This window comes from Astyanax mexicanus, chromosome 6 (assembly GCF_023375975.1).
Source record: "Astyanax mexicanus isolate ESR-SI-001 chromosome 6, AstMex3_surface, whole genome shotgun sequence".
Classification (NCBI taxonomy): Eukaryota; Metazoa; Chordata; class Actinopteri; order Characiformes; family Acestrorhamphidae; genus Astyanax; species Astyanax mexicanus.
Window position 1 is genome coordinate 50,405,122 of NC_064413.1, and position 27,380 is coordinate 50,432,501.

A 27,380-nucleotide genomic window follows, 5' to 3' on the forward strand; every position below is an offset into this window, starting at 1 on the left:
CTCATTGTTCTCTCTCTCCTTCTTTCATTCCTAATTAAACAGTTTAACAGCAGCATTAAAACCCACCGCCACCAACAGTGAACCTGTTTACTGTACTGAAAAACCATAATCACAGGTTTTACTGCAGCTGCTGTCGGAGAAGAGCCTCCAAAAGCCTCCCTGCAATTACTAAACCAACTGGATCATAATAACGCTGCTGTAATTCTGTTTTAAATACGAGTCATACAAGTTATAATGCTTTTTTACTTCATCTCTGTGGAATTTATATTCCAGTCACACCTCTACAGTAAACATTATATTAAAATCAGTGTATAAATTAATAAAGAAAAAGGTTTACAAGTTTACATGCACTGAGAAATATACCATCACTAGTAAAAAAAAAAAAAAAGTAGTAGATTAAAGTATACTCAGCATTATTATGCTATGGTGCACTAAAGTGTTCCTGTAGCCAAATTATTACTAATCAGTATATTTAAAGAGTGATAAAATTAAACAACTTTAAAAAAAAAAACTTATTATACTTTAACTACAGTATAAAAATAGTACAAAAGTCTTACTTAAATTGTGCTAAGTGTACTTAACTGTACTAAAATGGAAATATTTTAAATATACTATTTTAAAGTAACATTTAAACATACTACTATTTCATGTATGTAAGCCCCTTTTTTTTTAAAATATGCTTACAGTACAATTACAATATATTTAATGAGTATTACAACTTTATCACTATTTATTATACACCAGGTATATTAGAAATGTACTAAGAATTGATGTTAAATATATGTGATCTATTTACATTAGAGTACAAATATGCTTATTTTTCCTGTCTTTTGTAAGTAGCACACTTATTGCACAGTATACTTCATTGGGTATAAAAATATATTTTAATATACTGTACTACAATTTTTAGCGTGTTACAAATTTACTTTACATTTTACAAATGTAGTAATTTAATTTACTTTCTAAAAAGTTACATGATACATTGTACTTTTAGTGAACTACTGTAACAGCTGTTTTTAACACACTTTGCTAAAAATGTACAAACGTATATATTTGGAAATAAGTATATTAGAAGTACATTGAATTACATTAAACTAAATGTGTACTTCATAATATTCTATTTAGTTTAAATACACTATATTGTGCTTTTTTAAAAAAGTATGACCTAAGTTTACTTTCATAATATTAATGTACTTTTAATATATTTAAAGTAAGTATATAAATCCGTTAGTATATTTACAGCATATTTACAACAACTTTCAATTTTTCAATATACTTTAAGCACAAATAAGTATATAAAAAATAAAGCCATTAAGAACAAAAGCTTAGGCTGAACCACAGAGTCCTATAGTGCACTACATAAATATATTAAAATATATTAAAGCGGGGGAAGGTGGGGGCAAATCAAACTTTTATCAAATAACACAATTAAATCCTTGAATAACGTATTCCGTGCTATTCATAATATAAGTATGAAGTGATTCTACTGTAGCAATTTGGAGTAATGAGAGGTCAAACCTAGGAAAAATGTCTATTTGTTTATGCATAAAGCATATTTTGGAGTCCTATAAAACCAGCAAATCATATCAAATAACACCATTATATTATTGAGTAACTCTTAATATACTATTCTTCATAATATACAAATGAAGTGTTAATACTGTGTACTACTGTAACTATTCTATTAATGACAAAAGAATCAAGGGAAATTACTGTAGAATTTTGGAGTAATGGGAAGTCTAATTTAGGAAAAGCATCTATTCAGTTTTGCATAAACCAGATTTTGGAGTCCAATAAAAGCAGCAAATCAAACTTTTATCATATAACACCATGAAATCCTTGAAGAACACATTTCATCATATTCATAATATAAGTATTGAGTGATTCTACTGTAGCAATTTGGAGTAATGGGAGGTCTAACCTAAGACAAATGTCTATTAGGTTGTGCATAAACCAGATTTTAGAGTCCTATAAAAAACAGCAAACCAAATAGTAATCAAATAATACCATGAAATCCTTAAAGAACTATTTCTACTTTATTCATCTTGTAAGTATCAGATGAAATTACTGTAGCATTTTGGAGTAATAGGAAGTCAAACATAGAAAAAAATGTCTATTTGGTTATGCATAAAGCATATTTTGGAGTTCTATAAAACCAGCAAATCAAACTTTTATCAAATAACACAATGAAATCCTTGAAGAAACCTTTCTATACTGTTAATCATATACGTATTAGATTATATTACTGTAGCATTTTAGAGTAATAGGAGGTCAAACCTAGGAAAAACATCTATTCAAGTTTTGCATAAACCAGAATTTGGAGTCCTATAAAACCAGCAAATCATATGATTATCAAATAACATCATTATATTATTAAGTAACTCTTAATATACTATTCTTCATAATATAAATATGAAGTGTTACTACTGTAGCAATTTGGAGTCAGATTCCAAAAATAGAAAAACATCTATTCAGTTTTGCATGAACCAGATTTTGGAGTCCTATGAAACTAGCAAATCAAATGTTTATCAAATAACACCATTAAAATATTCAAGAATGCTTTCTATTCTATTAATGACAAAAGTATCAAGGGAAATTACTGTAGAATTTTGGAGTAAAGGGAAGTCAAATTTAGGAAAAGCGTCTATTTAGTTTTGCATAAACCAGATTTTGGAGTCCAATAAAAGCAGCAAATTAAACTTTTATCTAATAACAACAGGACATCCTTGAAGAACAGATATCCTATCCTATTCATAAGAGAAGTATGAAGTGATTCTACTGTAGCAATTTGGAGTAATGAGAGGTCAAACCTAGGAAAAATGTCTATTAGGTTTTGCATAAACCAGATTTTGGAGTCCTGTAAAACCAGCAAATCAAACTGTTATCAAATGAAATCCTTGAAGAACTCATCAGGTGATAGCAGGTGTAGCAGTTAGGAGTTAGGAGTAATCGGGGGGGTCAAACCTAGGAGAAATGTCTTTTAGGTTATGCATATAGCAGATTTCGAGACCTATAAAAACAGCAAATCGAACGTTTATCAAATAACAACATGAAATCCTTGAAGAACATCTTCCATCCTATTCATATTATAAGTATTTAGTCATATTACTGTAGCAATTTGGAATAATAGGATTCCAAATATGTAAAAAATGTCTATTCGGTTTAGCCTAAATCTGATTTTGGAGTTAATCAAATTTTTATCAAATAACACCAGGAAATCCTTAAAGACCTCTTTCTATACTATTCATCATATACGTATTAGATGATATTACTGTAGCAATTTGGAGTAATAGGAGGTCAAACCTAGAAAAAACATCTATTCAGTTTTGCATAAACCAGAATTTGGAGTCCTATTTAACCAGCAAATCAAACTGTTATCAACTTAAACCATCGAATCATTGAAGAACATATTTGGGACTATTCATAGTATAAGTATAAAGTTATTTTACTGTAGCATTTTGGAGTAACGAGACATCAAACCTAGGAAAAACCATCTATTCAGTTTTGCATAAACCAGAATTTGGAGCTCTATAAAACAGCAAAGTAAACTTTTATCAAATAACATCATGAAATCCTTAAAGAACACATTCTGTACTATTCAAAATATAAGTATGAAGTGATTCTACTGTAGCAATTTGGAATAATGGGAAGTCAAACCTAGGAAAAATGTCTATTCGTCTTGGCACAAACCAGCTTATAAAATCAGCAAATCAAACTGTTATCACATAACACCATAAAATACATGAATAACATATGCCATATTATTCCAAATATAAGTATGAAGTGATATTACTGTAGCATTTTGGAGTAACAGGATTTTGTATAAAACAAAGGGTAAATGGATTTCTGCTTCCTGATTAAAATGCTGCAGAGCTTATCCAGTGAAACAATAAATAAAAGCTTTGTTCTTTCTCTCCGTTCTCCTTCTCCTCCTTTTTACCTTTGTCTTGGCAGATCGATTACATTTGCTGAGAGGTAGAAAGTGTGTAAATTTATTTCTTTTTTCTATTCTTCGCTTGACTATTCCTTCAATTTAAGGAGCCAGGGCTATAGTCTACCTCTCAATACAGGAAGAAAATACTGGCCACCCTTTCTCAGAACAAAGTGATTTAGATGGCAAAGCCGCCCAAGGCAATTGCTCTTACAGTCTCTGCCTCTCAATCCAATAAGGTGGTCAGAAGAGATACGGCGAGCCGCAGCTCAGAGCCCTGACCTGTCTGTCCGTCCCATAAAACTGAGAGGAAAAAACAAACATCAGGAGCTTTTTAATAAACACTACTGTATGCGTTTCATAAAGACCACCTGGGGCCATTTGATCTTAAAAAGTCCCTACAGTCGTCTTGCTGGAGGATAATGGAGCTTTCTCTTCAACTCATAGCTCTGTATCCTAAGTGATATGGCAGCAAATTAAACCAGTTTTAGAAACAGAGGGAAAAAAAATCACATTTAAAAAAATCCAAATCAGAAATTCACTTTATGAATTGCTTTGGATTGAGTTGATTATCTTCACTTACGGACAATACTTGCCAATTCTTGCCAGACGCTACCAGTAATGATCATTACCACTCACTGTGCTGTCTACTGTGTGTGGTAATGCCTTCTATGACGTATTTCTGGAACACACCAGTGTTAAACTATTATTAAAAATTATTTAAAAAAATAAATAAATAATCGGCCACCTATTTGGCAAATAATTATTTATTTGGACTCCTTCACATTTAACATAAAATATATATATAATTTTTCTTATAGTTCTGTATTATTGCTTTTTTAACTTATTTAGATTTTCTTTTATTATTATCAATATTATTATTTTTATTATTGCTATTATTTTTAAGTTCATTTATTTTTTTGTATTTTTATTGTATTATGTAAGAGTTTTAGCTTAATTTGAACTAATTTGTGTTGTATTAATCATATCTTATTTTGATCTTAATATTATAATTATTATTTTGTATTTTTTATCTATTTTTATGTTTTATTTACTGTTATTTTAAAATCATTTAATTCAGCTTTTATTTTAATTTGTCATGTCAATTCCTGTTTTTGTAAATGCTCGGCTACGTTGAAAATGAGGGTTGCTCTCGATGTACTTCCAAGTCAAAATAAAGGTTGGTTGATTGATTGATTGATTGATATATTAGTTCATAGTCAGCACCATTTCTATTGCGCCACAAAAGAGTCCATTCCACTTGATCAATAGGAGAATACACATACCACTGAAAATCCATTCCAATCCGTTTTCCGGGTTGCCTACAACAACTCACCACATGTGAGAGAAACTGGAGGCAGTACCTTCAGCCCCATTGCCATCTCACAATGTCCAGCTTTTCATAAATCCTTAACCCTTTAACAGGCCAGGAATTTTGTCAGTTGTCTGTCTGACATTACACCACTAAATCTTGAGGATTTCTATTCAAGCATAAAACATAACAAGCTTTCATGTTTGAAAAGGAACATTACTGAAAATCATAATTTTAATTGTAACAGAAAATATAAAAAAATATTTTAGTAAATATGTCAAAAGAAGACATGTACATGTACATCCAGGCAGCTGAGACGATGTGGACTATATAATTTGTCCATTTTACACTTGCCATGTGTATTCAGTGACTTCCGTATGTAATGGTCTATAGAATCTACAGTACTAGTTTTCCTCTTCATTTCATTTGAGGACTTCAGCGAAATATTCGTGAAAAGTTTCTCCATATATCCAGAAGCAAGATATGCATATGATAAAGAAATCAGCTCGTCAGACTGAAGCTCACACTGTGAGATAAACGAAGAAAATTTCTGGCATGAGCACAGCAGCATATATTTGGAAATATTTGAAACCTTTAATAGGGGCTTGCACAGTAACAAAGTTTAATAAGCTATGCAATAGACCACAGATCACTCAAATGAACCCCGGATCACGCTGCTTGGCCATCAGCGGCCGGAGTCCGAGAGAGAATTGGCCGCAATTGGCCTTATTCTCTCTGTGTGGGTAGATTGCACTCTCTCCACTTATCACTCCTGTGGTGATGTCAGTCAGAGTAAAAAAGTTAGAAATCTGTGGTAAAGATCGACGGCAGTCTTCTCCGTAAAATTGAGTTCAAGCCAAAAACATTTTTTTGTATGTTAGAGGTGTTGAGAGAGTAAATGCTCTTTGGTTGCAAGGGACTGTTTCCGTATTCACACAATAAAATGCAAAATGCACCCTTAAAGGACCACTATGTAACTCATTTTCAGTATTAAATGATAAAATGATCAGGATGTATCATCAGATATTAAGGAAACATGTTGAGTGAAAGCACTGGCAGCTCTTGTCAGCACAGATTCAGCAGTACGTTCCTATTTTAAATGTGCAGGCCGTCCCGGGTTTTGTGTTTGTTTTGTCCTCTGTCTCCTCCTGCTTCTCGTTCCCCAACACTAACTCCTCCCCCCGAGGTTGCCAGTACTACAGCAGCGCAGCACAGCAAAGGAGCTAGCAGAGCTGGTTCAGTTAAACCTCAGCTGCTACACAGCTTAAAAAGCCTCAGCATGTCTCAAAAAAAGCTCAGTGACCAAAGCAGGAATATAACAAGAGTGAATATTGGCAGTGAGTTTGAACCGTGGAGACTTAGAGCTCAAAAAGACTACAAGACCGACCCAGAGCTGCTACTTTTCTCCTGAACAGGTAAGCTAACTGGCTAGCCAATTCAGTCAGGTACTTTCACGGAGCCATGGTCCGACACAATACGGAGCTCGCCCCCGCTGTCTGGCACATCGGAGAGCTTTAGCTCTCCCTCGTGTAACATACAGTCAATATACTTCTAGATATGGGTTTTAGAAGACGTTGTGTAGATTCAGCCTGCTAAATTTGGCAACCCAAATAAGTTTCGTGGCTGGGGAGGGGTGGGCGGGGCAGACTACTCTCTGTGGTGTTTTGAAATTGGACTGCTGTAGCCATTTCACATGCTTGCTCTCAGGTCCTACATAATGCACCTTTAAATTTCATTGGTGGTGATTAGTTACATTTATTACTCACATTTATGTCATTACAGAGTGATAAGTTGGGGGGGTGCAAAATATCTGGAACCCTAAAAAGCTTAAAAGCTGCTTCGCCATCAGCATCCGGAGTCCGAGAGAGGGTGCAATTGGTTCTGCTCTCTCTGGGTGGGTAGATGGTGCTTTTTCCACATATCTCTCCTAAGATGATGGTGGTCAGCAAGCAGAGTAAAAAAGTTAGGAATCTGTAGTCAAGAAAATTCAGAGGAACAAAACAAAGATCAGGAGCTTTTTGATAAATACCTTAAATACCTTAAAATAAACACAACTGTATGCGTTTCATAAAGACCACTTGGGGCCATGTGATCTTAAAAAAGTCCCTACGGACATATTTCTGACTTGATAATGGAGCTTCCTCCTCGACTCATAGCTCTGAATCCTGAGTAATACGGCAGCAAATGAAACAGCCCTCAGAAAAGTGGAAGAAATCATGCCTGCCCGACATTTGAGAGCAGCTGCCCATTTTATGAATTGCTTTATGAGTGTACACAGCAGGACCTGCTGCAGTTTGTCTTTCCCCAGGCTAGCATTTGCTTTGACAGGCGTGTGTTTAGAGCGGTGCAGCTCCGCTCCTGATTCCTGACAGTCCTCAGGACGGCTTCAGGAGGAACTCTCCGTGCTCCTCTCCTCGCCTGTTTTTAGCTTTGATTGATTGGGTTCTTGTCACGGTGTTGCCCCTCAGCTATAGCCTCACTTCCTGTGCTGGGGTTGTGTGATACAGCAGCGGACAGGGACGGTAGGAAAGGGCAGCTGCTTTGAAGTTTGCTTTTTAGCGGGTTTTACTGCTGTTAGAGGTGTTTGGAGAATTCAAGGAGGGCAGGTTCAGAGGCGGCTTTGTACCAGAAATGGAGGAAACCCTTAAAACTTCAAAAATGACTGTAATATACTAGTGCATTAAAAAAAATTTGAATATCATTAATAAGTTACTTTATTTTCAGTTCCAAATGTGAAACTCATATATTATATAGATTATTACATACATACACAGAGTGATCCCTTTTAAACATTTATTTATTTTATTGTTGATGATGATGCACTCGGAGGAAAGCGCAGCGACTGATACAGGTTCTGATACATCAGCTCACAGATGCCATGTGCTGATCGACATCACCCTAGTAGTCATGAGGGGCAAGAGTGCCATCTACCCATCTAGAGAGAGCAAGACCAATTGTGCTCTCTCATGGCTCTGGCAGCTGATGGTAAGCTGCATTTCTGAGATTTGAACCAGCGATCATAGTGGCACTATGGAGCCCTATATTAGAGTTTAATGAAGGAGCTGGTCTATCAGCATGCTCAACCTGCCCATTCTGAGTGCTAAGATGGTTTAAGACTAGTTTAGATTAATCTGGTAGTCAACAAGATTGGCCATTCTAGTTGAATATTTTGGTCAAATTTGATTTAATAAGGTTATATGTGACCAAAATTGAGGTACAATGCTACTATATCCTCTTGAGACCCAGCGTCCTCATATGAGGACATTCCATTACTGCTTCTCTGCACCAATATTCTTAATTCTTTTAAACGTTGATCCTTTAGCCTTATATGGAGACACTGCCAGTTCTATTTAGTGGTCACATGACAACATTATACTTAACTGATTAAAAACAAGATGGCGAGAATCCCAGGCAAAAGTTTTTACAGCCAGGTAAAAAATATCATAAATATTTATATTTGAAACTAGGTTATTTACTTTCCGTAGATAGAAAAAAAATAAAAAAAAAATTTTGGACTAATTGGGTCCTTATGATCCCAAATGGTAAGCTTTTTTTTGCTAAAATGCTTCCTATACAAAGAGAAAGTTAAGTTTCTATATTTTTTTATACTTGTTAGGTACTCCTGAATAGATAGAAGAAATTAAAAATGCACACCAAGCTAAAGTCCGGGTCTCAGGAGGATATATGCTACTATATATCTCAAGACTTATGATTATATATATTAAGTGGTTGATTTTATCTGAATATCAGGATGAAGAACGCAGCAACACGTCTGGTCTTCAACCAGCCAAAACGGGCACATGTCACCCCGCTGCTCATTGAGCTCCACTGGCTACCAGTTGATGCTCGCATCAAATTCAAAACTCTTACAATCGCCTACAAGGTGATGACAGAACAGCTCCTTCCTACCTGCACTCACTCCTGAAGGCTTACGCTACCTCCCGGCCGCTGCGCTCCTCCAATGAACGTCTCCTCGCTTTACCAAACAAACAATCACACAAAGCAAAGAACAATCCAGACTGTTCTCATACAGAGTTCCCCAATGGTGGAACAAACTACCTTCCACTATCAGATCAGGAGAATCTCTCGCTATCTTTAATAAACTCCTGAAGACAGAGCTCTTCAAAGAGCACTTACTCTCCTAACACCTCTAACTAACTACCTTCTACTACCAGATCAGGAGAATCTCTCACTATCTTTAATAAACTCCTGAAGACAGAGCTCTTCAAAGAGCACTTACTCTCCTAACACCTCTAACCACCTACCTTCTACTACCAGATCAGGAGAATCTCTCGCTATCTTTAAGAGACTCCTGAAGACAGAGCTCTTCAAAGAGCACTTACTCTCCTAACACCTCTAACACACTAACTACTTCTAACCTCATTTCCTTCTTCCCCTCCTTCACTCCTCTATCCCTTTATTTCCCTTCGACCTCCTTTAAGCCCTATCTAAAAATGGTTTATCTTAACTTCTATTACTTTTGTACTTGACTATTGTAAGTCGCTTTGGACAAAAGTGTCTGCCAAATGTAATGTAATGTAATGTAATGTAAAAAGAAAGGACTGACTTAAACCTATAGTCCTTACCACCTTACACTGAACCATCCAGATGAAGCGACCACAACTTGACTCTTGCGATTTTATGATTTTACAATCATATAAAATGTAAATTTACTAAAATAAAATCTCAGTTAAGTAAAAATGGTGGTTATAGTTGTTGTATAGTTGTTTATCACTGTTTGGTAAACAACTCTAGAATAAAACAGCATTAGCAATATGTGAAATAGTGTAATTTCTACTTCAATAAAAGCAAAGTGCAATACAATAGTTACAAGGCAAACTACGTACACACTTTATGTTATGTAGAGAATACAATAGCCAGTGCAGTGTAACAAATGGCTGTAAAGATGACGGATTGGAGGCGGGTGGAGGATGAAATACCACCCAGCCCAGCTGAAGGACAACAGCTCATCCATCCAGCATCTGCAGTGATCAATCAGGAGGAAGTCTTCATGCAAGAGTGGCCTGGCAAAAAAGCAGTACAGCCAGTGTCACAGCCACTCTGTGTGTTTGTGTGTGTGTGTGTGTGTGTGTGTGTGTGTGTGTGTGTGTGTGTGTGTGTGTGTGTGTGTGTGTGTGTGTGTGTGTGTGTGTGTGAGAGAGAGAGAGAGAGAGAGAGAGAGAGAGAGAGAGAGAGAGAGAGAGAGAGAAAGATCATGCTTCTATTGCATGTTCAAGGTCACCCTTCTTCAATTATGTTTTGGGCGCTGTGTGAACTGTGGCGTGGGCGTCTCATTATTCAAGTGAAAACAGGGAAATACCCCAGAGGGCACAGGCACTGTGCACAGCACGCTCTGACCACACAGCTGAACCTGTGCATGCAGGCACTGAGGTATCTGTGCATAATAAAACAGCCCCCCCCTCAAATAAATACACAAAGCATTTACTTTCACAATCATTCACTATTATAGAGCATATTTTAAACCTATTCATCCAAACTATCCTCCAAAATCAAGAGTATTAAATAAATAATATAAAATTGGTCCTCCTTTACTGCAGTAACATGCTTTACTCTTCTGGGAAGGTTTACAGTAGATGTGGGTGGATTGATCCAAATATTGATAATACATCGATACCAACGCTGGTATTGATATTGATCAATACCCATGTAAAAAGATCGATACTCAAGCTTTTTTCCCTCCCACACGCACTGATGCACTGACACACAAATTCATTAAAGTCTACTGTCTGTTTATATTTTTTTACACTCTGTTTATTTAAGGAAAAATAGAATTGCACTGAATTGTAGAACAAATTCTACCTGAAAAAAAGAAACAAAGAAAGAAAGACCTAGAAAAGATGTCTACTAAGGGGAGAATTGGATAATTTATAATAGTTTTTGTATGGTGGCTTCTCCTTTTCTACCTCAAAAAACATTTATTTTCCTAATGAAGTACATTTTCAGCGTATATTTTCCTTTTTAATATTTTTCTAATGTATGTAACCATTCTTCTAGGAAGACTTCTCCTATGGATGTCTCTATGTCTAAAGTATGTTTAAGAGTTTCCAGAAGTATACCATAACACCCTATATAAGCAGGTCCCCAAGTCAAGTTGGGGGGGAAAAGAGAGCAGGAACCTCGAATTGGGCAAGATATTGTCTTAATCTTTGTAATAAATAATTGTATTACACCTAAGGCGGTGTCTACGGTGCCTTCTTCCGCATCTTTGAGCATCTTCACAGCAAAGAGAAAGTGATAAAAGACACTAAAGTTAAGGCAAACTCTGTCTTGTTACTGTTCCATTGTTTCTAAACAAAAATGTTCATTGTGATAATAAAGTATTTTGTTAAGTGGCAACAACATACTTTATCACAATCAACATTTTTCGTTTGGCGAAATTTAATCCTAGGTCTTTTGGATCATTTGGATCTATGAAGGCAATACTGGCCCTGCATTTACTTGGTATCGGATTGATACCAAAATTCCCAGTATCGCCCACCTCTAGTTTACAGAACTACAGCAGATCTCGGGGTGTGGCTCTTTTAAAAGAATAAAAGTAGAACTTCTGATATTATAGCCTTAAACTGCATGAATATGAGCTAGAATAACATTTACTATTTAAAAAATCTAAATTATAAGCACTGAGTGCAATGTATTATATTAGTATTGTATAAGAGGAAATTATATCAAAACCATTCAATATTCAAACCTTTTACCTACCTGGCCAATTTAAAATTTAAATGGTAGTATATATATATATATATATATATATATATATATATATATATATATATATATATATATATATATATATCAATTTCTATCCATAAATGACAACAGAAATAATAACAAAAACTTTCTTTTGCCACTTTTTAAAACAACAAAGCAACAGTTTTACAAAGAATTAAGAAAGAAAATGCTAAGGATATAAAACACAAAAGGAATTAATAATTAATATAATGATGAATGAATGATTAAAACAAAAGATTATTCAGTTGAAGAGAGATTTATTTTATATGTTTATATTTTATAACAAACCCCATAAAACCAACCACAGCACCCCACCCAACCTTACACCAGTGTCTTACCCTACATCTATTAAAATGTTTCTAAAGCTCCTGGGATGAAGTATGGATAGCCTTAAGCAACACACAGAACCTTGTGTGTTTATATATTTATTAAATGTAAATGTAATAGTGTCTCTGGCAGTTTAACAGCAGATTATCTTAAAATTTTCATCCACACTGCAGCTGCTTTTAAGGTGCTATCGGATGCATTTATTAAGTATGTCTTTGGGGGAAAATGCTCAATTGTGATTAAACACGCTAGTTCACCACCTTGTTTGTTCACCTCAGAAGGAAACATGCTGATTGCCCTTGTAAAGAGGACTTGTGGGAAGGAAGCTCTGCTTTTATTGGCTAGTTTAGATCACTGAGACAGCCCACAATAGCCACAGGTGTTGTGGGTTAGCCCAGATTACAGTATCAAACTGGGCTAGGCTAGTCAATGCTGCCTAGTTTAGCCTAGCCCAGGTTCTCATTGTAATAGAAACAAAAACGACAAATAAAACAAATAAAAGCATGCTTTTTTTGTGTAATAATTCTCACCGGATACGTGTTGCTGTCCTCTCTGGATCCTCTTGGTGTGGTGTGCAGTTAGCCAGCTGTAGATATTGACCCCGGCTGGCTTTCCCCCCTACTTTAGCCAGCCTAGTGTTAGCCTTAGCTAGTGTTAGCATTTTAGCTGCTCCCCTGCACTGAGGCCTGGCTCTCATTGAAACCATGCAACTTACCTTAGAGTGGTGCTTCATATTCTCCTGAAGTAGCCACTGCATTTAGCCTGTGAAAGCCTTCAGTAGTGGGTGGGGTTTATGTAGGCCTAAATGTTGGGGTTGTAAATATAATGAGACCAGACTTTGATTAAGGTTTGGATTTGGTTGTTTTACCCAGTTTAGCACTGATTATCATTTTAATAAAGACACAGCAGTGTTTGTGGTTTAAAGTACATCACTTGCATGTACTGAACTCATTTTTCAACTATTCCAACTAAAAATGGGTTTATTTTCTAGGGTCTCTTTAAATAACTTAAAATATTAGCTTTTAGATTAGGACAAGTGGTATTTTCCATTATGATACATGCATTACTTTACTCAATTGAACTGACTTTGTTCAGTACCACAGCACTGTTTACCCTGAAATAAAGCTAAAAACTATCCAAAAGACTATGTCATTTTATAAGCTGCCATTATGAGTGGATCAAAGCTAATGTGATCTAAAGAGGGTTAGTTTGTGCTGGATGCATTACATCACACAGAGTGACAATTCTCTCTGGTCAGTCAGTGATCTGCAAGATTTACATCTCATCTCATTTTAATATATATTCTGCTTGCCTGGAATCACTAGCCAGCAGGTGTAAAAAGTACTCAGTTCCAGGTGCCAGATACCAAATTTGCCTAATGGAAAAGCACAATAGCAGAAAGAGTAGGTACCATGGACCTAAAGCTTCCCAAAATTACATCTTTTAACATCATTATTGAGCTATTTAATGTAAAAGCACTAAACAAACATTTTTTTCACAAAGTTCCTGTTTCAGAATCACACTATGCTTTAAATATCATGATTTGAAGAAAAATAAACAGTTGGTAGGAAGGCAAGTATGTAGGTACAGTATGTGTGTGAAAAGATAGATGGGTAGGTAGGTAGGTTGACTGTAGGCAGGTACAGTGTGTGGGTGGGTAGGTAGGTAGGTTGGTAATAGGCAGGTACAGTGTGTGGGTGGGTAGATAGGTAGGTTGGTGGTAGGCAGGTACAGTGTGCGGGTGGGTAGGTAGGTAGGTTGGTAATAGGCAGGTACAGTGTGTGGGTGTGTAGATAGGTGGGTGGGTTATATAGGTAGGTAATAGACAGGTACATTGTGTGGGTGGGTAGACAGGTGAATGGGTAGGTAGGTAGGTTGGTGGTAGGCAGGTACAGTATGTGGGTGTGTAGATAGGTGGGTGGGTAGGTAGGTAGGTTGGTGGTAGGCAGGTACAGTATGTGGGTGTGTAGATAGGTGGGTGGGTAGGTAGGTTGGTAATAGGCAGGTACAGTATGTGGGTGTGTAGATAGGTGGGTGGGTAGGTAGGTTGGTAATAGGCAGGTACAGTGTGTGGGTGGGTAGATAGGTGGGTGGGTAGGTAGGTTGGTAATAGGCAGGTACAGTGTGTGGGTGGGTAGATAGGTGAGTGGGTAGGTAGGTAGGTTGATGGTAGGAAGGTACAGTGTGTGGGTGGGTAGATAGGTGGGTGGGTAGGTTGGTAATAGGCAGGTACAGTATGTGGGTGGGTAGATTGGTGGGTAGGTAGGTTGGTGGTAGGCAGGTACAATGTGTGGGTGGGTAGATAGATGGGTAGGTAGGTAGGTAGGTGGTAAGCAGGTACAGTATGTGAATGGGTAGATAGGTGGGTAGGTAGGTAGGTTGGTGGTAAGCAGGTACAGTATGTGAATGGGTAGATGGGTAGGTAGGTAGGTTGGTGGTAAGCAGGTACAGTATGTTAAGTAGGTAGGTTTTTGGGTAGATGGTAAGGTTGGTAGGTCGGCAGGTAGGTGGGTGGTTGGGTTGTTAGGTAGGATGGTGAGTAAATAGGAAGGTTGGTGGGTAGGTAGGTATGTGATTGTGTTGCTAGATAGGAAGGTAGGTAGGTAGATCGATTGGTAGGTAAGTGGAGGGGTAGATATGAAGGTTGTTGGATAAGTAGGTATGTATGTGGGTGTGTTGCTAAATAGGAAGGTAGCTAAGTAGACAGGTTTGTAGGTAAGTGGGTAGATGGGAAGTTTAATGGTCAGATACAAAATTTGGTTCATAGGTTGGTGGATTGGCAGGTAGGTGAGGGGTAGATATTTGGATGGGTTGATAAATAAGTAGGTGGATTGATAGATATTAAGGTTAGTAGGTGGAAGAGTGGGTAGGTAGGTAGATAGGAAGGTTGATAGGTAGTTGGATTGGTAGGCAGGTGAGAGGTAGATATTTGGGTGGGTTGATAGATAAGTAGATGCATTGGTAGATAGGAAGGTTAGTAGGTGGTAGGGTAGGTAGGTGGGTAGATAGGAAGGTTGGTAGGTAGGCACATGGGTAGGTCACTACCCACTGCTCTACACAATCCCTAGATTGGATTACATACAGTATCTCATTAAAAGATAGGAAACATCACATTCATCATGATTTGGGCTTTAATTCCATCTCTTTTCCAGGATGTTCAGTTAATGTTAAACCCCTGCCTTCACTTTTCCAGAGCTTATTAATTGATTACACCAGTTAGTATGGGGCCATCATAAGTGTCATCACTTCAGATCCCTGAGTGCACACAGACCTGGAGCAGATGGTGCTGAATGATGCATTTCGTCGGAACAGTAAATATTGACAGGTGTGTCGGGTGCTTTCCCGCAGCTCTCCGCGGGCCGTGGAAAAGGGGGCATACTAATTGGCAACCTCCAAAGCGAGCCAAGCCATTGGCAGCTGTCTGACAGCGTCGTATTGACTGTGCCTGGGTGAGCTTGTCCCACACTCATCCGCCCCTGCTTGCTCCCTGACAACAATGGCTACTCTGACAAGCCAGCCGCCTGGCCAAGAACTCATTTTTGAACAGATCTGACATCAATTGCTGTCCTGGACTCCTCAGTGAGCTGAAATCGATTGCCTCACCTGGGTCCATTTGGCTTTTTTTTTAAATTGCAACAATTTCAGCCTCCATGGGGCAAGGAGATGTGTCTGGGCTCGTCCAACGGGCTGCAAACCTGTTAGAAAACTCCGCCGGCCGCCGCTCTGCAGACTGCAGGTGAGCCGTGGGCCCGCCAGCGCTGCGGCACACCCGTCCTAGCGCTCTACGCCATATTAAATGAATCATCAAAGCCGAAACTAAAAGCGTTTCATCTACCTGCTCCTTCGTTCAGATCCTTCAAACGGTTTAATTAACAGAGTCATTTGTTGACCCAAGGCTTGAGGGAGATTTCAGGCAGATCAGAGACGTTCAGCACAAAACAGCAGCTCCTGCAGTGCAAAATGACACTAAATATGATGAGAAAAGCGAGAAAACAGGAAAAAAGTAACACAGGGAGAACTTGACCTTAGGCAATGACAACACACTCCATGAACCAGGATGACCTAACGATGAAAATCCACACTAAATCACTGCAGTCTTTAAAAATGTCTTCTGAAATATAAAACGCAGACAACTGAGAAGGAATAATGCTTCATTTCTCTTTTGCTATTTTGGATAAGAGTAGAATCTAACAAGAATAAAACTTATTTTTGCAGGGAACAATGTACTCATATGGGGACAGTAGTTAATTAATACATTTATAAATGATCCTTGGCATTTGGGATCAGAAGAACCATATTAGTTCAAAAACAAAATTTTAGCTATTTACAGTAAATAAATAGTTTCAAACATAAAATTGGATGACATTTTTTTACCTGGCACATGATTCTGTCTAGAATGGCTGTAGAAACCTTTGACTGGAATCCCCATCATCTTGTTTTTCAATCAATTGAGTGCAATGTTCAAAATTAAAATCATTTTTTAAATTATTTTTAGTTTAAATTTTGTCCCAAAGGATTTTTGCATTTATTGATAGTGCACTAAACTGTGTTCACAGACAGTGATTTCTGGAAGTGTTCTAGAGCCCATGCAGTCATGTCCAGTGCAGAACTGTGCCAGTTTTAAATGTAGTGCAGCCTGAGGACCCAAAGATCACCAGCATCCAATATTGACAGTTGGCCATGTTCCTTGTGCACAGGGATTACTCCAGATTCTCAAATTAAGAATAAACGTGCACTGAGAAATGTCTTAATCAGATTTTTAGACCTTACTGTAAATAAATACTTAAATCTTACATCTATAAAATGCACTCTCGGTTTAACATTGATAGCTGATTAACATTGATAGTTAAACTTTTCAAAACCTCCCACTTGTTGCTGACAGAAGCATATAACCAGACTGGAACATGTTCAGCAGTATCTTGACACTAGATTGGATAAAGCTGACATTAATTTCATTTTGAAATCATGGAAATGGCACACCAAAACCTCAACCTATCCGTTATAAAATATACATGTCCTCATTCATATTAAGTTTATTTATTTGTAGCCATGTTCCATTTTTGCCTCAATCCTGGTCAAACAACATTATAGCTTTTCAGTAAAGATGGTGGTTTATACCATTGCTTTGCTGTTTGAATTACACTTGATCTGACTTTATTTATTATGATGTTATTATTTTTTTTTTTACCAAGACAGAGGCACAGTGTTGATGGTATGTGGTGTTGCCCCCAAATGTCTCGAAATGGCCCAGACCCTAAAGCATTCTCAAACCTTTAAGCACAACTGTGATTGCCATGTTTAACTGTGCACCATATGTTCATCTGCACCTGCTTCATAGCGGTTTACCTTCATCTATAGGTTTCTAGATTTCTCTCCTGCTTCCCACAACTGTCTCGCACCTTTCCTGAAATGCAAACATGGAAGTTGTCACAGCTGTACATTTGGATTTCCCCTGCTTTAGATAAAAGTGTCTTCCAAATGAGGGTATGGAAATGCTGTAAATATAAATGTAAACATAAACATACACTGTAAGACTCCCCTTATCTCCCAGTTTGCAGATGGCTTAAGCCTGGGCCCCACTACCCCCCCACCTCTCAGGACAGTCTCAGGCTGCTTCTGTTCCGGAATGTTTCTTCATGATGGATGGCTGAGCAGGTTGCTAACATGGCTGTTTGATCACACGGATGGCGCATAAACGCCGGGTCCATGCAGAGGGAGACGTGAGGCGGTCGTAAATCCAGCGCCAGCCGTCGTCACTTCGCCTGGCTTGCAGGAGGAAAAGGAACTGAGGAAGGGGAATAAGGGAAGAAAGAGAGGAGTGGTGGAGGAAAAGCCCCAGCGCTGGCTCTCCTGTAATGAACCGGGCGTAAATCACGAGCCGGCTGGACTCCCCACAGATGCACTTCATCACGGCTCGCACGTTCATTATTTAACAGCATAAAAACTAATGAAAAACGTAGAGCGGCCGAGAGGCGGGGAGAAACGGAAGAAGTGGGCAGGAGGGAAACATCCAGGCAGACATTTGTATATTGTATTAAAGCTCTATACACCAAACAAGCATAACATTATGACCATCTTTTTTTCAGTAATTCAGTTCAAAATGTGAAACTCATATATTATATAGATGTATTACACACAGAGAGATATATTTTTCTATTTTAAGTGTTTATTTATTTTATTGTTGATCATTATTATGGCTTACAGCCAATGAAAACCCAAAATTCAGTGTCTCAGAAAGTTAGAATATTACATATGACCAATTGGTACTTTTGGCAGTGTGGGCAGTGTGCCAAGTCCTGCTGGAAAATGAAATCTGCATCTCCATTAAAGCATCACTGATCATCAGTAAATTTTACATTTCATTTGTAAATGAAGGGAGCAGAGTCTGGAGGAAGAGTGGAGAGACACACAGTCCAAACTGCTTGAGGTCTAGTGTGAAGTTTCCACCAATCAGTGATGGTTTGGAGAGACATGTCATCTGCTGGTGTTGATCCACTGAGTTTTATTATCAAGTCTAAAGTCAGTGCAGTTTTGTTTTCCCACAAAATTGTACAGCACTTCATGCTTCCCTCTGCTGCTGACAACTTTTATGGAGATGCAGATTTCATTTTCCAGCAGGACTTGGCACACTGCCAAAAACACAAGTTGCTCTTATATAATATTTAAATTTTCTGAGATTTTTTTTGGGTTTTCATTGGCTGTAAGCCATAATCATCAACAATACAAGACATAAACACTTAAAATAGATCACTCTGTGTGTGATACATCTATATAGTATATGAGTTTCACTTTTTGAATTGAATTACTGAAATAAAGTAACTTTTAAATTTTTTGAGATGACATCCATTATCCATCTTATCAGCTCAACTCAACATATAGGAGGACTTTGTAGTTCTATAAATATTGCAGTTCTATATCTGGTGGTGGTGTACGAGGTGTTAGTGTGTGTTGAGCCGGTACAGTGAGTGGATCAGATACAGCCGTGCAGTTATAGAGTGTAATAAATGTTTCAGGCGGATTAGTTTCTCTTTCTCGTTTTTTTGGCTTTCACAGACATATTCGGTCTCTTTCCAGCTTCTGCCAGAGTGTCTGTATATAGTTTGTAAAGAATGAACCAGTAGTCCTTGTAGAACTGTTAGAACTAAAGGTCGGAAAGCAGGTCGCAGTTCTCGCGAGCGTTGGTTGCGGCCGCCTCGGAAAACTTACAGAGTCTGGTTTGAGCTCAGAGGAGCTCCGGCACAGAAACAGAGCACCGCTATTCCTCCTATTACACCTCAATGCAGCGCTGCAGTGAGTTTCAAGCTGTAATTTTACTTCTTTAAAAAGATCAAAAATCATGGAAATCCGACCTAGTGCTGCTTTAAACACTGTGTGTTTATCTCTCACTGTCCTCCACTCTATTAAGTAGATCTTAAGAAGATCTGAATCTGGTGCTGCACAGTTTACAGTGTTGATCATTCTCTAGTTCTTGGTTAGTGCCCACATAATGCTGTTGGTGAACTATTTTCAGTGCAGCAGTTACTCTAAGGTGCTTAAAAACTCCAGCAGCACTGCTTTTGCCAATATAGTGTATCAAGCCCCAAAACTGTAGCGATGCCTCCAATTTTTGCAATTATTTTGACAGCTTTTTAACCTGCTGTTTAACACAGATTCATTATCTTTAATGCTTAAATTACACATTCTGTTCTTTACAGCAGTGCATTCTGTATTGTGTTATTTACATATTAGCCTTTTGGGTAGGGGGGTTTTATTAGTTGACTGTTAGTTGGAAATCAAGTGTTTTAATCATGAAGATCCCTTTAAAAGCATATCTGTAAAGCAGTGAATGGAGCTGATATTCCCTGCTGTTTCAGATAACTACGTCCCAGCGTGACTCGTTAATGCAAATGGCATCTTTAACAAAGACGATACTGTTTAATGTGCACTTAATGGTAAGCAATGCTGCAAAATCCCACATAATGATTGTCCTCTATTAATCTTCATTCACAGATCTGTGTGGAGCTTACAGCGCGTATTGAGAGCCATCTTAACTTTTACATACAGTGAAGGTATTCGCTCCCTGCAGATTTTTTATTGTTTTTGCTTATTAATCATACTTACGATTTCTTCAGATAACCTGAGTAAATATAAAAAAAACAGTTTTCAAATGATAACTTTATTTATTAAGGGGAAAAAAAATCCATCTAAACCAACCTGTAAAAAGTATTTGCCCCTAAACCCCCTTAACCCTTGACCCTTAAACTGGGTATTCAAAAAAAAAAAAAGAAAAACCTGCTCTGCTTCTGGTTTTTGTAAATCCTAAAAATAAAGGGCAGTTTAAGACACTAAGGGCATTTTCACACCTGTACTTGGTTTCTATGATCCAGATCAGTTGATGAGTTTGCTTATTTAAAGCGTTTCTCCCTCTGTTTGGTTTGGTTTCACACAGGCATAAACCTAAACGCACCAAAATGCAAACCAATAAACCATGCGAGCGCATCGTCTCCTCTGATTGGTCAGAGCTGTCTGGCGTGGGAGCCAGAAAGTAAATATAGTGAGAAGATTCTGTGTTCCAGAGAGTATATCTGTGCAGTGTGAATCTGCTTTAACACAGAACACTGTGCTTTTAAACACAGTGTTTATGATGTAAAGTTGAATGCTGCACATACTGTGCATGTAAACAGCATGGAGCAAAGACGGCATTTGTTCATAGCAGTACATTATGTGGCTAATATATCAGTTTAGTTCAAATAAAAGGAGTATATTTGAAAGCTGGGTCGGTTTGAGAGCGGATCACGTTCTGAACACAAGCGAACCGCTCCAGAGTTCATTTGGGACCAGACCGAGACCATGACCTCTAACTGATCTCGTTCTGGTTGGTTTTTTTTGTTTGTTTTTTTTTTCTCCATTTTCTCCCCAATTTACACTGCCAATTACCCAACCCACTCACTAGGACTCCTCCTATCACTAGTGATGCCCCAACACACCAGGAGGGTGAAGAATAACACACGTCTCCTCCCATTCATGTGAAGCCAGCCACTGCTTCTTTAGCTTGCTTGGAGGAAAGCACAAGGGCTGGGTTCTGATACATCAGCTCACAGATGCCCTGTGCTGCGGACATCACCCAAGGAGTGATGTGAGGAGAGAGCACCATCTTCTCACCCGGAGGGAGCAGGGCCAATTGTGCTCCTCTGAGCGCCGGCAGCTTGATGGCAAAGCTGCATGAGGGGGGGTTCAAACTTGTGTCCTCATGCTTATAGTGGCAGCGCTTTAGACCGCTGGACCACTCAGTTGCATAATCGACAACATGTATATTTTCCACTGGGTAGCGGTGAGTTTCCCATTTGGTCACTGATTCAGCATAAGACTGTAATTAATTATGAAATTAATCAATTATATTTCAATAATTCAGCAAAACACATGTAATAACACACTCTCCCAGGCTTAAACCCATGTCAAACACCTCTCCTCTACATCCTATGTTAAACACAGGCTGGACGTGGCTGTAGAAAAGTGGTTTTATTGAGGATTAAGCACTCTCGCTGTGTGTGAGCGAGTGTGAGTCGAGTGTGAGTTCCTGCATCTGGTGCTCCATTACTCACAGTGTAGTAGCGAAGGCCGTGCCGAGAGGCTTTATAATTAGAGGCCCGGAGGACTGGGCCCGGTCTCGCCGGCTGATCCGGATGCTCCGGCCACGTTAATTGGCTCCTTGGTGTTCTCCTGGATCTTCATTTTCTCGCTGCTGTCTGCAGCCGGTTTCCAGGTTAAAGCCTCACACGTTGAGCAAATATTGACCTGCGAGGAGAAGCAGCATATGGTGAGGAACTTTAAGCGTCTGGTCAGATCTGATATGAGTCTTTGGTCGTTTCACTTTCTTTACTTTTACACAGGAGTTACAACAGCTAACAGGCTAATAAACAATGCAAGCTAATATGCTACTAGTTAGCAGCGTACAAACTGCATGCATACAGTCCACTTAAAAGTATTGGAACAGGGAGGCCAAACCTTTTATTAATGCTGTAGACTGAAAACATTTGGGTTTAATATTAAAAGACATGCGGTTGAATAGAAAACCATCACTGGGGGAATTCTGACAATAGATCTAAGGTGCACAGGTTGCCAGGTCTGTATAGAACTCTTAAGTGTCAATAGTTCTAAGGTGCATAGGTTGCCAGGTATGTACAGAACCCTCATGGGCCACTGAATACAAAACCCTCACTGGGGGGATTCTGGAAATAGTGCTTAGATGCAAAGGTTTGTATAGAACCCTTATGGGGAAATAGTTCTAAGGCGCATAGGTTGCCAGGTCTTTGTAGAACACTCACTGTGAGGATTCTGACATGACAGAGCTAAGGTGCATAAGTTGCCATGTCTGTAAAAGACCCTCAGCGGGCATTGCCAGTTTAACACAGAACCTTCACTGGGTGGCATTCTGACAATATTTCTTAGGTGCATAAGTTGCCAGGTCTGTATAGAACCCTCAAGTGGAAATAGTTTCAAGGTGCATAAGTTGCCAGGTCTATGTAGAACCCTTATGTTGCATGAATACAAAACCCTCACTGATTCTGACAGTAGTTCTAAGGTGCATAGGTTTCCAGGTCTGTACATAATCCTCATGAGGGATTGCCAATTGAATACAGAACCTTCACTAGGGAGAATTTTTATAATAATTATAAGGTGCACAGGTTGCCAGGTCTGTATAGAACCCTTAAGTGGGATTGCCGTTTGAATACAGATCCCTCACTGGGGGGATTCTGATAATAGCAATAGTCCTGAGGTGCCTAAGTTGCCATGTGTGTATAGAACCCTCAATGAGGACTGCCAGTTGAATACAGAACTCTCACTGGAGAGGAATTTTGGCAACAGTTCTAAGCTACACAGGTTGCCAGGTCTGTACATATTCCTCAAGAGAGAATACAGTTGAATACAGAGCCCTCACTGCTGACAATAGTTTTAAGGTGCATGGGTTGCCAGGTCTGTATAGAACCCTTAAGGGGCAAAAGTTCTAAAGGTGCATAGATTGCCAGGTACACACAGAATCGCCATGGGCTATTGAACACAAAACCCTCATTGGGAGGATTCTGACGATAGAGCTAAGATGCATGGATTTCCTGGTCTGTGTAGAACTCCTAATGGCATTGCCAGTTGAATACAAAACCCTTACTGGTGGGAGATTCTGACAATAGTTCCAAGGGGCATAAGTTGCCAGGTCTGTATATGACTCTCAGCTGGGATTGCCAGTTTAACACAGAACCTTCACTAGGGGGATTCTGACAATAGTTCTTAGGTGCATTGGTTGCCAGGTCTGTATAGAACCCTCAAGGGGAAATAGTTCTAAGGTGCATAAGTTGCCAGGTCTGTATAGAACCCTTAAGGGGGATTGCTAGTTGAATACAGAACCTTCACTGGGGGAATTTCGACAATAGTACTTAGGCGCATAGGTTGCCAGGTCTGTATGGAACCTTAACTGGGGATTGCCAGTTAAATACAGAACTTTCACTGGGGGGATTCTGGCAATAGTTCTAAGATGCACAGGTTGCCAGGTCTGTAGAGGACACTTATATTTATACACTTATACACTTATACACTGGGATTGCCAGTTGAATTCAGAACCCTCACTGAAGGGGATAAGTTGCCAGGTCTGTATATAACCCTTAAGGGGAATTGCATGATTGACATCAATTTTTTCCATCCGTTTTTGTCAGATAAAATATTTTCAATCATATATAAACTTTGAACTAAAAAAAAGAATTTTTTGTTAAAAACTATTGTTAAAATCTTGTTCTTGTGATCTCAAAATCGTGTCTCTCATCTCATGAGAGAAATGTCTCGTCACGCCCCTAAAAAAACACATATATCACTTTTTAGCATTATATTCACTATCTCAACATTTTTTCTAAAGATCTAAAGATTACAAAGATAACAAAAATATATAAGATTTAAACACATTTAATATATAAAATAAAATCAGCAGGGAAATATTGTATCTAGTCCTCTGAAACGGGTGTAAAGACGTGCATGGCTGTATATATCAGGAGTAGAAGAGACATATGGTAAGAAATGCTGAGAGTCTGAGCTGATCAGAATTTCACAGCTTTTAAATCCTGGACTCATCCATCTGCATGCTGAACATCCAGCATAAAACCTGCTGTAAAATCAATATCTGCTGCTGTTCCTCTGTTCTGCTGTTTATTCCTCACTGTGATGCTCTCGCACGCTGTCTCCTGGCCTCTCGCTCCTCTCGCGCCTCAGTCTGAGCCTGCACTCTCGTCTCTTCACATTTTTCACACCTCCTTTCTCTCATCAGTGGAAGGTGACCATCTGTTTTGGAGGTGTATGAACAGTGGTGAAATGTTTTAAGTGCATGCAAAGCTTCACCAACAACAACATCCATCATCTCTGTAAGTGTTCTTCTCTAACAGCTTCTCTCTCTCAGTAACTCTCGCGCTCTCTATCTCTCGCAAACTCTCTCTATAGCTAAATCTCTCATACTCTCACTTGGTTTCGCAACTCTCTAATTCTCTCACTTACAAACTCTCTTTCTCTCACTGACTCTCACTTTCTCTGTCTCTCTCTCTCTCACTAAGTCTCACTTACTCTTTTGCTTTCTCTCTTTCTCTCACGATCTCTCTCTCTCTCTTTTGTTACTAAGTCTCACTATCTCTCTTTCTCTCTCTCTCTCTCTCTCTCTCTCTCTAAGTCTCACTAACTTTCTCTCATTCTCTCTCTCTAACTTTCACATTTTCATTCTCTCTTTTCTCTCTCTCACTGACTCTCACACTCATTGACTCTCTCACTTTGTCTTTCGCTAAGTCTCTCTCTCTCTCTCTTTCTCACTAGGTCTCACTATCTCTCTTTCTCTCTCTCTCTCTAAGTCTCACTAACTTTCTCTCATTCTCTCTCTCTAACTTTCACATTCTCATTCTCTCTTTTCTCTTTCTCACTGACTCTCTCACACTCATTGACTCTCTCACTTTCTCTGTCTCTCTCTAAGTCTCACTAACTCTTTCGCTTTCTCTCTCTCTCACATTCTCAATTTCTCTCCTTGTTTCTCTCCCTTACTCTCTCACTAACTCTTTCTTTCACAGACTCTCTTTTATACTCATTAACACTCTCTCTTGCTCTCTCTGTCTCTTCCTAGGTCTCACTAACACTCTCTCTCTATAACTCTCACTAAATCTCACATTCTCACTCTCTCTCCTTCTTTCTTGGTCCCTTACTCTCTCTCTCTCTCTCTCTCTCACTAACTCTTTCTCTCACCGACTCTCTTACAATCGTTGACACTCTCTCTCTCTCGCTTTTTGTCTCTTCCTAAGTCTCACTAACTCTCTCGCTTTCTCTCTCCTCTCCCACATTCTCATTTTCTCTCCTTCTTTCTCTCTCTTACTCTTTCTTTCACTGACTCTCTCCCACACTCATTAACTCTCTCACTCATTCTCTCTCTCTCTCTCTTTCTCTAGAACAAAATATCTCATACTCTGACTCTGTTTCACAACTCTAACTCTAATTCTCTCTCACTAAATCTCACATTCTCACTCTCTCTCCTTCTTTCTCAGTCCCTTACTCAAATTCAAATTCAAATTCAAAGTTGCTTTATTAGCATGACAAATTTTCACATTTGTATTGCCAAAGCTGTGATTAACAAATATATATATATTCCTGACAAAATTTAACATAAGATAACTGTACAGGTAAATTTGAACACACGTTTAAGTAAACAATTAAATTAATTATTATAAGAAAAAAAAAAAAAAAAACATATGATTTATAATAAAGAGTAATAGAGCTTGTAGTTCTGTACAGCAGTGTATCTGTGGTCACTCACTGTCCCTCAGGCTGTGGCAGGCCTGGACGTACTGCGCTGCCAGAGTGCAGCACTCACTGTGTTCCCCCAGCAGGTAGGGGAGTTTTTCTGGATCGGGGATGTTTTTAAATGCAGGTATTTGTGGGTGAATTTGGTGTAGAATTGGGTTCTAATCTGGGAATATTTGGGACATTCTGTAAGGAAGTGCAGCTCTGTCTCTGGTCTGTTGTCTGTCTCTCTCACTAACTCTTTCTCTCACTGACTCTCTCTCACACTCATTAACTCTCACTCGTTCTCTCTCTGGTGCTCTCCAACTCAACACTCTCTCTCTAGAGCAAAATCTCTCGTACTCTGACTTTGTTTCACAACTTTCTAAATTTCTCACATTCTCACTCTCTCTCACTATTTCTCTCTCACACTCATTAACACCCCCCCCCCTCTCTCTCTCTCTCTCTCCCTCCATAATTCTTACTAGCGCTCTCTCTCTAACACACACACAGAGAGAACTCTCCCTCTCTCTGTCTCAAAGTCTGTCCTTTTCCCATTATATATTTCACTCTCCCCTCCTGAGTTTTCTGACTCCATATTTTTTATCCTTATCTTACTTTCTTACTCACTCTCTCTCAGTGTTACCTCTCTCTCTCTAACTCCCTCAGTCTCTTTCTAACTCTCACTCACTCTCACTCACTCTGACTCCTTCTTTCTAACTCTTACACTCTTTCATCTCACTTTATAACCCTTACTCTATAACTCTCTCGCTCATGCAGTCTCTGACTTTCTCCCAATCCCAGTTCCTCTCATTCCCAGTTCCTTCTTTCCAATGTGCTAAAATGTACTGTGTTTATTTTTACAGTTTTAGTCTAGATATTGCTTGCTTCACTCACTTGCATTTTCTGTATCAGTTTCTCGGATTTTGCTATTTATAGGTATATATTTGAGTAAAATTAACATTGTTGTTTTATACTATAAACTACTTAATATTTTATTTGTAATTTGGAAGAAATGTTTTGTCATTTAGAGCATTTATTTGCAGAAAAAGAAAAGTTCATATTCATAACGTTTTAAAAGTTCAGAAATCAATATTTGGTGGAATAACCCTGGTTTTTTAATCACAGTTTTCATGCATCTTGGCATCATGTTCTCCTCCACCAGTCTTACACACTGCTTTTGGATAACTTTATGTTACTCAAATTCAAGCAGTTCAGTTTGGTTTAATGCCTTGTAATCATCCATCTTCCTCTTGATTATATTCCAGAGGTTTTCAAAATTGGTAAAAT

The 27,380-nt window shown here is 38.5% G+C and overlaps 1 long non-coding RNA gene across 1 annotated transcript in view; it reads right to left on the reverse strand.

Annotated features, from left to right (window-relative positions):
* Positions 1-21,803: 21,803 nt before the first annotated feature.
* LOC111193287 (uncharacterized) overlaps positions 21,804-27,380 on the reverse strand; it is a 56,303-nt gene continuing 50,726 nt past the window's right edge. The window contains exon 2 of the long non-coding RNA XR_002650405.2: positions 21,804-22,094. This is a non-coding gene — a long non-coding RNA (uncharacterized LOC111193287). The remainder of the gene's footprint in view (positions 22,095-27,380) is intronic.